Source organism: Narcine bancroftii, chromosome 10 (assembly GCF_036971445.1).
Source record: "Narcine bancroftii isolate sNarBan1 chromosome 10, sNarBan1.hap1, whole genome shotgun sequence".
Taxonomy (NCBI): Eukaryota; Metazoa; Chordata; class Chondrichthyes; order Torpediniformes; family Narcinidae; genus Narcine; species Narcine bancroftii.
The window spans coordinates 81,064,423-81,076,060 of NC_091478.1; the positions used below are offsets into that span (position 1 = coordinate 81,064,423).

Here is an 11,638-nt window from a genome sequence, read left to right on the forward strand (position 1 = left end):
TAATCAGCTATTTGGTTTTAGTGAAATTGAGTACGAGGTTGTTGTGGTGCACCATTTATATCTCTCTCCTGTATGCTGAATCATCGCCCCTTTCTTCACAACCCACTACTGTGGATTGTCAGTGAATTTGTGTTGTTGTCTTACTGAACCACACAATCTTAGGTGGAAAGTGGAGCAGGAGGCAAAGGGTCATGATGAAGATAATCCTCAATGCATAAGAGTAGAGTCAGTGTGGATCAGTTAAGGATGCCCTCTGGTCATAGAGCTGAAAAAGTGCAAACTGCAATTTTTGGAGGCCTGTGGATTTAAAAATATCACCTAACCCTAATTTCTGCTATTTAGGAAAGTTAAAACCAGCTGGGTTATGTTGACCTCCTGCTTCATTGCTTTAGAGCAAATATTGATTAAATGCAGACCCTTCTATCTACTCCAAGAGTTTTCATCAAAGTTCAAAGTTTTCTAAACCCTGAGACTTCTCAACAGTGATTCTCACTGGAGATTATATCCCTCCCGATGCTGATTATAAACCGGCCCTCGTGGAGCTGCGTGATATGGTCAGTAAACAAGAGCTGGTCCACTCCAATGCACTACAAATCATAATCGGTGATTTTAACGAGAACTGTACAATTTTTTTTAAATCAGAAAAAAAGATCATGGAAAAAAAAGTGGCGTGGATGAGGGCAGAGTGGGGAGCTGAGGCACAGCACTCCCCTGAAGGGTCCTATCACCCAGTCCAATTGCCAACGGCTATAAAGGAGCCTATTGAAGGAGTTGACTGTCTTTTATTTAAAATCCTGCAGCCTCGGGATCTGGGCCCAAGATGACAACTCCTGTGTACAACAGCAGCCACAATGGGTTGCAGACTCCAAGAGAGCAGCAGACTGGTGCAGGTACCAATCAGGGTTTATTGACATGAACAAATCATGAAACTCAGTGCTTTGTGACAGCATCATAGTGCAAACATACAGATTATTGCCACCTTATGTCATGACTATATATAAAAATTAATAACAATATTAGTGCATGAAATGTAAGACAATGCCTTCGATTATTCAGGAATCTGACGGCAGTGGGGAAGAAGTCGTTCTTGTGCTGTTTAGTGCTCGTCTTTCGGCTTCTGCACCTTTTTCTCGATGGATTTTTTCTTTCTGGCCTGGTGATGCATTAAAGATTGTGTACCTGATTGTTTTTCTCAATTCTTAAATCGCAAGGGTTTTTTTTTTGAATATTGTATTTAAATCAACACATATATGATAATTATAACAATTAATATCAAATCACAATGTTAGTGTTCACAAATATATGTTGATAATATATAAAAAAGAAAATAAAGAAAAAAGTATACTTAAAAAAACTACTAAAACTAAAAGAACCCCTAAACCCTCCCCCCTCACCTGACCTAATCCCAATAAACTAAAATCTAAATATAAAGTTACACAAGAACAGAAGTTTATATTGATTTGAATTGGCTTCAGATGACGCTCAAGGATCCAAGAAAGAACATTATTCTAAAAACTATTACATCTAGGGAAAACTTCACTGGTTTGGAGAATTCAAAACAAACGAAAATTATAATTTTAATCTCATAATTCTAGCATACGGGCTCCAAACATAAAAATACAGAGTATTTACCCCTTAAATTTATATGTATTTTTTTCTAAAAGGATACAACTTTGAATCTCTGTATGCCATCTTTCTAATCTTAAATCTCAAGGTTGATTGCACTATTCTCAAAAATCCCAAATGTCCTACTGCTTTCCAATTCTAAACTTGCCATATGTTACAACATAGAAATAAATGAATGATGGATTTAGGAAAAAAGCTCAGTTCTCGTCTTCTTTCTTTTATAGAAGTTACTTGGAATCAAAAATGACTTGATTCTATTGTGTTACAGAGAGATTTGAAATGACTAATAAAGTAAATGTGGGACTGCAGATGTGTTCATAGATGGGCAAAGGATAGCTAATGGGGCAAGGAGTCAGTAACGTGTGAGACTGTGAGCTGCTTCTTCCACGTTCTTTATTTTGAGTGATCATGGGCCCAGGGTTCCCCAAATAAGTGGGGATGTTGCTCTTCTCCAAGAAAGCTTTGAGTACATTCTTTAATCTTATTTTTCCCATCCACCTGATAATCTTCTCCTGCAGCAGAGCATCCATTTCCAGAGTTGGGTGCTGGCTGGGAAAATGAGGCTACCGTCCCAAATAAAGGAACGGAAGGTAATGGGAGATGTGCTGGTCTGGGAGAGGAAACGAATGTTAGTTTGCTGATCCTTCCAGTAAATTTGGAGATTTTATTTTTTTTCTATGCCTAGTGATGTGTGCTGTGAGTAGTCCTGGTCTCAGAAAAAAAAATTAAGGGGCTGGTTTCCTGGTAGCCCATAAATTTTGCACCAGGTCTGAAGTGTTGATCTTTAAATATCTCCTTCCTCCATCAACCATGGTCTCTGCTAGCGTATTGGTGGTGAATTTTGTCATCAGTGCCACCCTTAGCCTAAGTAATGGCATAGACTCCAACATGATTCAGCCCAACCTTTTGCAGCAAATTTAATGGGCCATTAATATGAGCAATTAATTTAAGTTCTTAAAAATAATGGGAGACTAGGGAGGAGATGCTGGTAATAAGAAATTGTTTAATTAACAGCCACTTAAGTAGATCCATCACTTTGAGAGCATTTCTTATTCCCCTGAATTCTTTGGCATGTTGATCTTGGTTCATATTTTTTTTCCATTCCCTCAGAATCTAGCCAAGTTTGTTGTATTGCATGGGCTCTGTTTCTGAGAATTATTTTTCATCTTTATCACTCTATCAATTTCTTGAAAACATGTTTATGTTTTGTCATCTGCTAATTAGTTTGATTTTATCCTTAGAATAAAGACTGAAATAGTTCAACTTAAATATTTTAATTCTGTATATTAAAAAAATAAAAACTAGATCAGTTGACCCACAAAATGAGAGTTTAGATTATTATTGGGGAAATATCCATTATAAAAGAAGTATACTAAGATGCTGGACCAACATCTTATTTGTCTGATAGAAGTAGAGCATTGCATTATTCCCATATATGGCAGTGCCTCAGTATCCTGGACAATATTTATCCACCAAGCAACATCTAAAATAAATGATCAAGCCAAGTTATCTACACTGGTTTTCAGATCTTTCTGTACATAGATTGGCACTGCAACACTGAAGAGAACTGGAAGGCGATTGAGATGCTTCCACTCCTTCAGGATGAGTCCACGCCTTCAACCAACAAATCATGTGCTGGATCTACCTGGCAACTGGAGTGTGAAGAGACGGATGATGAGAGGGAAGTGACAAGTGAGAGGGCAGGATGCTGGAAGTGTGCAGAGTGGATGGAAGAGAGTTGAAAGTGAGGGAGTTGGGTCAGGGCTGAACTGAGGAGAGAGTGCCTTAGAGTTGAAGAGAACAAGGGTGTGTGATACAAAGGAAGGAAATGTGAACATGTATACACGCACATGTATGTTTATCTTTATGAACATATATATACTGTTTGTGGTGTACTGTTAATGTATCCCTTGCCAGATGACCAAAACCAAATGGCATCTGGTGTGCCTCATTCAGAAAGAGGCATCTTCCATTCCATTCCATTTCTTGAAGTGCAAGAAAATCTTCGTTTTGTCTGAGGCAATGCCTACAAAAAAATTAATTCTAAATCTTGAGGCAGGATCATTTGTATCAACCACAACAAAACCAGTGGCGGAGCTTCATAGACGTTTAACCTTGATTATTAAAGGTGCAGGCAATCAGTCATTTTTGGTTCAGGCTGATCCCTACAGGAGAAATAGTTGTGTGAATCAGGTTGTCTTCCAATATTTCTTAATAGTGGATGTTCCTTTCACACATTTGAGCTTCAAATTATGACAAATTAATTGTTGTTACCTATTTTGACCTTATTAAATCTTCTTGATTCTGATGCTCACTCTAATGTGACCATTGCATACGGAAACTTGGCAGCTATCTGACAACAGAAATTACATGCAAATTATATAATGTCTGTTATAGTGAAGCATTCCACACAATCTCATTTTGTGTTTTATGAGGGAGAACTTGCAAAATGATCTGTGCTTTCAAAAGTATGATTTTTATTTTGACAGTTGTATCTTTCTAACATCCTTAGAAGAGTACTATGATATTGTGGTGACTTGCATAGCTATTGAGTTAACTAGTGTGTCCACGGTTTTTATACATGTCAAAATTTGATGGCTGTTTTTCTTGGTTTTCTCTTAACAATTCCATTAAATGTTGACATAATTCTGCAAAAGTATGCAAGGCTTTTGATTGTTTCCCTCCAAGACACTTCCTAGTTTAACCATCCACATATTCATGACAGATTAATTTGTCACAACAATATTTATTGAAACACTTAAATGTTACCATTAGTTCCTGATGCAGTCAGTTGCTATTTATTTCTACCTGTAATTGTATATTTACAGCTCATCTGCCAGAGGCACCATTTGGCTAACTGCTTTCGAACTGCTAACCATAGCTTTCTTTCATTTAATTTATCTCAGTGGTTCCTTGCCTTTTCTCCTGATTTTTGGACTAGTGGGGAAGGATTCACTCAATCTTTGATAGATTTTAACAAAAATGATTATTGGGGCAATAATATATCTCAGTCTGTTTCACACCCTTCCAGATTTTGTTTCGTAATGTAACTAATTGAAGACAGTTTCATCCTCCATCCAGCTGTGTATATGAAGATTTTGAGTGATAACGGCGCAATTTTTTGATCCTGTTATGGTTTTAAAGTAGTGCTCCATTTATCCTCTACTTAAATATAACATCATTTTGAAAACATCTGCACGAATAAAGGCAAAAAAAATAAAGAATACCAAGGTTAATGGCGCCAAGGTGGTAAATATGCTTCTGTTGTCTTGCAGTGAGCATTTGCTTTCAGCTTTCTGTTTTTATGGCCAAACAAGCACTTGCTTTGCTGCCAATGCTTTTAACTGTGGAAATCTATTATTTTCAGTTCAGTTCAAGAAGTCAGCAGGTTATGTGTCTTTGTGCTCCCATTTAGCAAACAATTACCCCTTGTCCGCCTTTGTAAGGGTGGGATTGGAATCTTACAAATATCATGTATTCTTGGACACTTCGTCAGTTTTGGCCCCTGACGGGTCTCATAATGAACAATCTTCCAGCTGATAAACATGGTTTCAATAGTCCTTATCACACTGTCAGTGAGCGATGACCCTGCTTGGTCCCGGGTGAAATTCCTGGGAAGGTAGGACCTTTTACACCGCAGTCCAAATTCCCTGGAATTTGCCCTCCCCAGCACTGAGGCTACTCTAACCAGGGTTCTCCAAATCTCGGAATTGGACCTTTATGTCACTCCTCATTGTTCATTCAAACTGACCTTCACTGTAAATGGATGTTTATTTCATCATCGCATTAATACGTGTCTTAAAAGTATTTCTTTACTCATTCTCCAATCGGTGTTGAATGAGATTCAGATTTAGTGATGTGGTCCAAACATTTAATGAGACATCCCTCCCATTCATCACCCCAACCCCCACTGTTCATCACCCCTGGCCCCCAGCCATTCCTTCCCAACCATCCCCCCTTCAGGCCACTTCAGAACATCGTGACTGCGGCACAATGCAAGATCAATGGCTGTCTGTTACCTATAATCCCTCATGCAGCTGGAACTGCTCTGGGAAATGCAGAGTGATTCCAGCTGCGTGGGGGATCATGGGTAATGAGGGCAGCCATTGATTGCGCATTGAGCCACCATTGCCATGTCCCGAAATGGCCCACTGTTGTCAGGTGCATGAAAGCCATGACGTCATGACTCTTCCCCTGTTTGGCCATTTGCCTTTTCACACCACAAGGAGAGGGTGGTCCAGGAAAATTACCCGGGTAATTTTCCCGGGCCAATATTTTCACACTGCTGGTTGATGAGTGGGTTCCCAGAGAAATTACATGGTGGTGTCAAAAGACCTAGTGGGTGCACCAAGTATCACCTCTGTGCCCAGTGGATCCCAGACTGAAACAATAGGCCTTTCTATAGTAAAATAAATGAATGTAAATGTGAATATTCTCTGTCTTTACATCGCTTCACTTACCTTCATGAAAGCTCTGAAGGCAAATTCACCAAGAGAACCCTTATAGGGGTTACACACAGAGTTGGAGCGAGTCACTCCACCTCCTCCATTAAGGCATTGCCGCTGTAATCAGTTGCAAAGGGGCGAGCTGATGACATCGTAATGACGTTGTCAGCCCATGACCCAGGAACATGAATTTTAAAGCGCTCATTGTGTTCAGATACTTATTATTCACATCAACCACATCACTACTCTGTTCATATCAGTGATGGCTAAAGTTTTTTGTCCTTTTGGGTGGGAGGGAATGTCTGTATTAATTTTTCACTTGCCGGTGCTTATGGATGACATCACGGCGAAGGGCAGCACTACTGCACCACTTGCCCTGCTTCCCTCAGCTCTGGAAGATGGCTCCTGATACTGCTGTTCGAAGGCAACACTGGATCAGCCTTATAGGTCATCTCCATGAGAAGGTAAATTCACTTTTTTTAAAGTTGAGCTGGCTTTAATCAGGGTTGCACCATAAAAAGGCCTATAAACTCATAAATTGTTCCAAAGATGAAATACCAGAATAAATTTCCATATATTACCTGCTTAATGTTTAGATGAATGCAAGTCTGCATATGCAAAATAGCAGGTCACTGGAGGGAAAGAGTGTTCATTTAAGTCACTGTAAAAGAATGGTGCTATTTTCCTTGTATTTCCTTTCTTATTTAAAATAATCTATCTTAAAATTGGCTAATGGAGCCTGGACTAAGGATTAGAGTTAAAAAAACAAAGCTGGTGAAACTCAGCTGGTCAAACACTGTACTTTATGTAGCAAAGATACATAACCGAGCCCTTCATCAAGATACTTTTCATTGCCTTTTCTGTTCATTTCATTAAAGAGCATTCTCTTTTTTCATAAAATAAAGTTATTACAAAAATAATCAAATGTTGGAAGGTGATGCCTGAGACACCTAAGTTACAAAGACAGATGTTGTAGAAAACTTCATTCTTTTAAATGTTTCAAACATTTAAAAAAATTAAAAACTATAATACTACAAAACAAAGCAGATGCTGATGGTTTGTGAAATTGATATTGTTGAAATCCTGAATGATTTAAGATTAGATATAAATTTAGATTAAAGGTAACACCTTTGCTTAAGGTATTAAAATTCTATTAACTTCCATATGTTTACAAATCTTGACTATTTGCACAACACTTGAGGCCATTTTCCCTTGATCTTCAAGCCTAATTTTAGCCCATGGAAAATTATGCATTTTTTTTTTAAAAGTGTTTGTTCCTATATTTCCTTTCTCAAAATGTTTAACCTTATCAGAAAATGAATACACACCCCATATTCAATAATAAGCGACTAATTAGGTTAACATTTGTTCTAAGATTTAAAGAATAACCAATTCAGCTAATATTGACCATTAAATGCAACGATTATCAAGAACACCCTTGTGTTTCCACTGTTCTCACAAAGGTCAGAGGACAAGGTTAGTTTATGAGCTTATTCTGCCATGTATCACTGCAGGCAGCACCACTGAACAGCAGGATGGATAAACGCCACTCACCTCTCCATTTATTATCCCTGTCAACTGGTAAGGGATTTCTTATGTTGTGAAAAGCCCATCAACAATGAATCAGTGGAGTGAATACGACAGTTGATTTGTGAATTCAGATTATATGAAGTGACTAGATTTCAGTGGACTCCGTAGATAAAGAAACTGTCATGATAAAATAGGATGTGCAATTCAGCAAACAAAATTCATCACATATTTGAAGATGCTATTTCAATGTCAGGAAATAATTTGAAAATGGAAGTGATTTGGGCAGTTCATTTCTTTATTTTTCTCTCTGCTGCACAAAGACAGTAAAACATGTACTTTGGCACTAATCACACTGCATAATAACATTTAATATCTTGCAGAATCTATATATGAATCAATATTTCCTGCTTATTTTCTTCACACAGAATGGTAATCACCTGAATTTGTAATGGAGAAGTTAATTCAAAGAAAACCTCCGAAATCTTTAAGGTGCCAGCATTATAATCAACAGATTAGCAGTGTTTACTGAAAGATTATTTCAAGTGAGTGTACTATCCAGCAACGTTAGTGAAATTTGCCTTTGAACCAAGTATTTTAATGGAATATTACAAACATACTGAGTTTTTTTTCTTGCTCTCTGTGCAAATTGTTTTGATACAGTAAATAAACCTATAAGTTGCATCTCATCTTTTGTTACAATACTAATTATTTTATTCACCTCATTGACCTTTCATTTTTATTGATTCCACAACCAATTAATATTCGCTTATTTGTTGTTAAGTTATCATATTTTATTTTTCTCAAAACATAAAGCAGGAATAACTCAGAATTCTCTTTCTATGAACTGACAGCTTTGAAAGGTGGCTTTAATGTGAATATCAGCTACTTTATTGCCTTGACTTGTGTGACCTCATCTACTCGAATGAAGTCATTCACTGAGCTAAGGAAGACAAACCTTCGTTCCAGGGAATTAATCAAGTCCATCAAGTGCCCTGCTTTACAGCCTTATCTCGAGCAAGTGAGAGAGTGAGCAGTTAGAAACTTGACAGCCACCAGATAGCCTCCTGTCCTTCACGTTATGCCAACATCAAAGGGAAACAAAGAGCTTTCTAGAAGCTGCAACTATCTCTGGATAAGTGCAGCTGACATAATTTCTAGCTTGGGGATTACATTGTTTTAGAACAAGGTATTTTAGAGAGAATGACTACAATACATTGCACTGAACTTTTAACTTTGTGACGATTAACTCCACCGATAGGAATGCTCAGCTTGGCCTGCCTTTTCATCCCCAGCTATCACAGAAGCCATAAACATTCCAATTAGGCAGCCAATTAAAATGAGAAAGAACCTCCTGAATTATACAGCAGTTGGAAGCTGTTCTGCCTTTTAGTTGTCAGTCTGTGAAAGGTTTTTATTGCATTTGAACTGAAGGAGGTAAAGGAATTAAGTGAAATAGTTCTGTTTGAAAGGAATGTATGAAAAGACTAAGCAGTGATAATTAAAAAAAACCTTTGTCATGCTAAAAGATTAATATTGTAGAAGTTAGAAAGATCCATTGACAAAATGAAACCAAAATCAAATTTTATTTTATCGTTACCTTACTGGTAGGGGGCAGGACAAGGTACCCATTTGCAAATTTCTGATAATGGTAACAATACCCTTATTCAATAATATATTCTATTCTTACAATTCTTCCCCAAAGAAATATTAATCTAATTTTGTGTTTCTTGTATAATGGCTTAAAATCAAAATGTAATAAGGAGCCACGAGACATTATCAAAAAGAGACATTTCTTCTACATGGATTTTTTTATTGTCATTCATTTAGTCATTGGGTGGCATATTGGGAAGTTTAAACTAATGATACTATGAATGAAGTCACCTTTGAAGTGCTGAAGTAACCACTTACAGTAATTAGGATATCCTTGAACAAGTGTTTCTGAAGTATTGGCTGGTTCCTTGGCATTTGCCTTCTTTCCTGCCTGCTAACTAGGAAGGCTTGATCTTAGATAATTATCCACCTACTGAGCCTCCAACCATGACAGTTGGTTCTCAGGGGATTCTGGGATGCCTGTACTGTTGACTGATGACTTCAAAATGTCAGAAACATTAGGTCTGAATGTTAAGCAACAAAATTTTCTGTTTTTACTGCCTTCAATCAAAGTTATTATGAATTTTATAATTACTGACGGTGGAAACAATTTCTCGTCTATGAACGTATGAAGAACAAATAACACAAATGGAAAGCTTCCTGGACAAAAGGTTTTGTTATCTTATACATTCAAATCAACTCTAAAAATAAGTGCCTTTGCCACAGATGTACAGCATCATTGATATGATGTACATTTCTTTCCTCATTTATATTAAGCCTCTGATCAATCATTGCTGACACTGCAGTGTCTTTGTGTGAAAGGCTGTAGGACAAATGTTTTAGCTTGTGAGAAGAAATTGTTTGCATTTGAAAAGAGAACAGTGCAGAGAGGATTAATGGCCCACTCTGATGGATTATAATGTCGGGAAATTGCTCAATATTGATATGAAAATGTTTGTGAATTGGCTGCATGGAATTGCCAATGGAAAATGAAGGCTGTTAATTTCATCTTGTCACTGTTATCAGCCCAGCTCAGCTCATGCCAAAGGCTGGTCAACAAAGACCGATGAGTGTGCTTGAAAACCAGATGAATAGGGCTGCACTGAAAAGCGATGTAATCAAAATACTGAACTGCCCAGTGTTACAATGTCAATTATTTTGTGGTTTATGATAATATGACTCATTATTTATATGAAAGAACAGTTTTCAACTAAATACCAATTATGGAATGCTATTTCAGGCTGCAGTATTTGCTTCCCTACAATATAATTGTAAATTCTGTATGCATTATTTATAAAGCACAGTAATTATAAAACTACATCCTTGTGATATGTATATATACTTACATTATTTAGCTGTGAATCTGTCAATAATTGGACGATTGTAATAAAGAAGTATCGTCGAAGCATATTCGGATATCACATTTGGGGCAATTTATTTTTGTCACTTTAGATCTTTATGACATTGAAAAGAGATTTTTGTTATAAATCTGCCCCATCAATTTAAATATCTCTGACAAACCAAACGTATATGCTCAATGGAAAGTAGCGCTCCATACTTGATGTTTATTCTTCATTGTCTGACATTTATGCAGGCATCTGCTTTAAATATTTGTTTCCCATTTTAATGTTTACAAGGCAAGCAAATTATCAGGTAATTGTAAATGTTTTCATTTTGAAACCAGATTTCTTAATCTCCTTATTAACAGAATTCCATAATCCTTTTTATATTAGTAGAAAATGTCATCTTTTTAAAAGTATATTCTATACACATCTAAATGAATATGACAAAATCTATTTCATTCTAGGCTTCAGAATGAATGGCACAATAATTAATCCTAGGAAAAGATGAGTGAAAACCTGAGGTGTGAATACTTTTCACTTTCATCTATATTGTGACATTCCTATTTGATTATTTGACCTATTTGCACCATTTATCTACTTGGTTATTTCTTAGCAATTTATTGTTTTGCTTTTTATGTGATGATATGTTTTTTTTTTGTTCAAAACATTCTGTCAACTCCTGTTATTCATTAATTTTTGAGTGAGTTAAGCATAATAATGTGCAGTTCTACAAAATGTAATATATAATTGTGTAATAGTGTTTTGAAATTAAGGAGCTTTATTTTAAATTTCAAATAACAACTTCATAGTTCACCACTTTTTCAAAATAAGCAATCAAAGCATCAAAGTCAAAATTCAAATTTATTGTCAGAGTGCTTACACGACATCACATACAAACTGAGATTCTTTCTCCTGTCGATCAGGCAGAATTTTCACTTATTGGTAACTGTAAACTGTACAGTACTCAGAGTTCAAATTTATTGTCAGCGTACATATGTGACTTCAATTACAGCACTGAAATACTTTTTTTATAATGGGCCAATCAGCATTTCAACTTATTGGTAGTGCAAAAAAAAAACTACTCAAGAAAAGATAGAAAAGAGA

The 11,638-nt window shown here is 36.5% G+C and overlaps 1 long non-coding RNA gene across 2 annotated transcripts in view; it reads left to right on the forward strand.

Moving 5' to 3' along the window:
- LOC138744832 (uncharacterized) overlaps positions 1–8,131 on the forward strand; it is a 216,380-nt gene extending 208,249 nt beyond the window's left edge. The window contains exon 10 of one of the 2 annotated variants that reach the window (XR_011345793.1): positions 8,027–8,131. This is a non-coding gene — a long non-coding RNA (uncharacterized lncRNA). Of the gene's footprint in view, positions 1–800; positions 894–8,026 lie in introns of those variants that run through there. The other variant, XR_011345794.1, reaches the window with a different exon arrangement.
- The last annotated feature ends 3,507 nt before the right edge of the window (positions 8,132–11,638 follow it).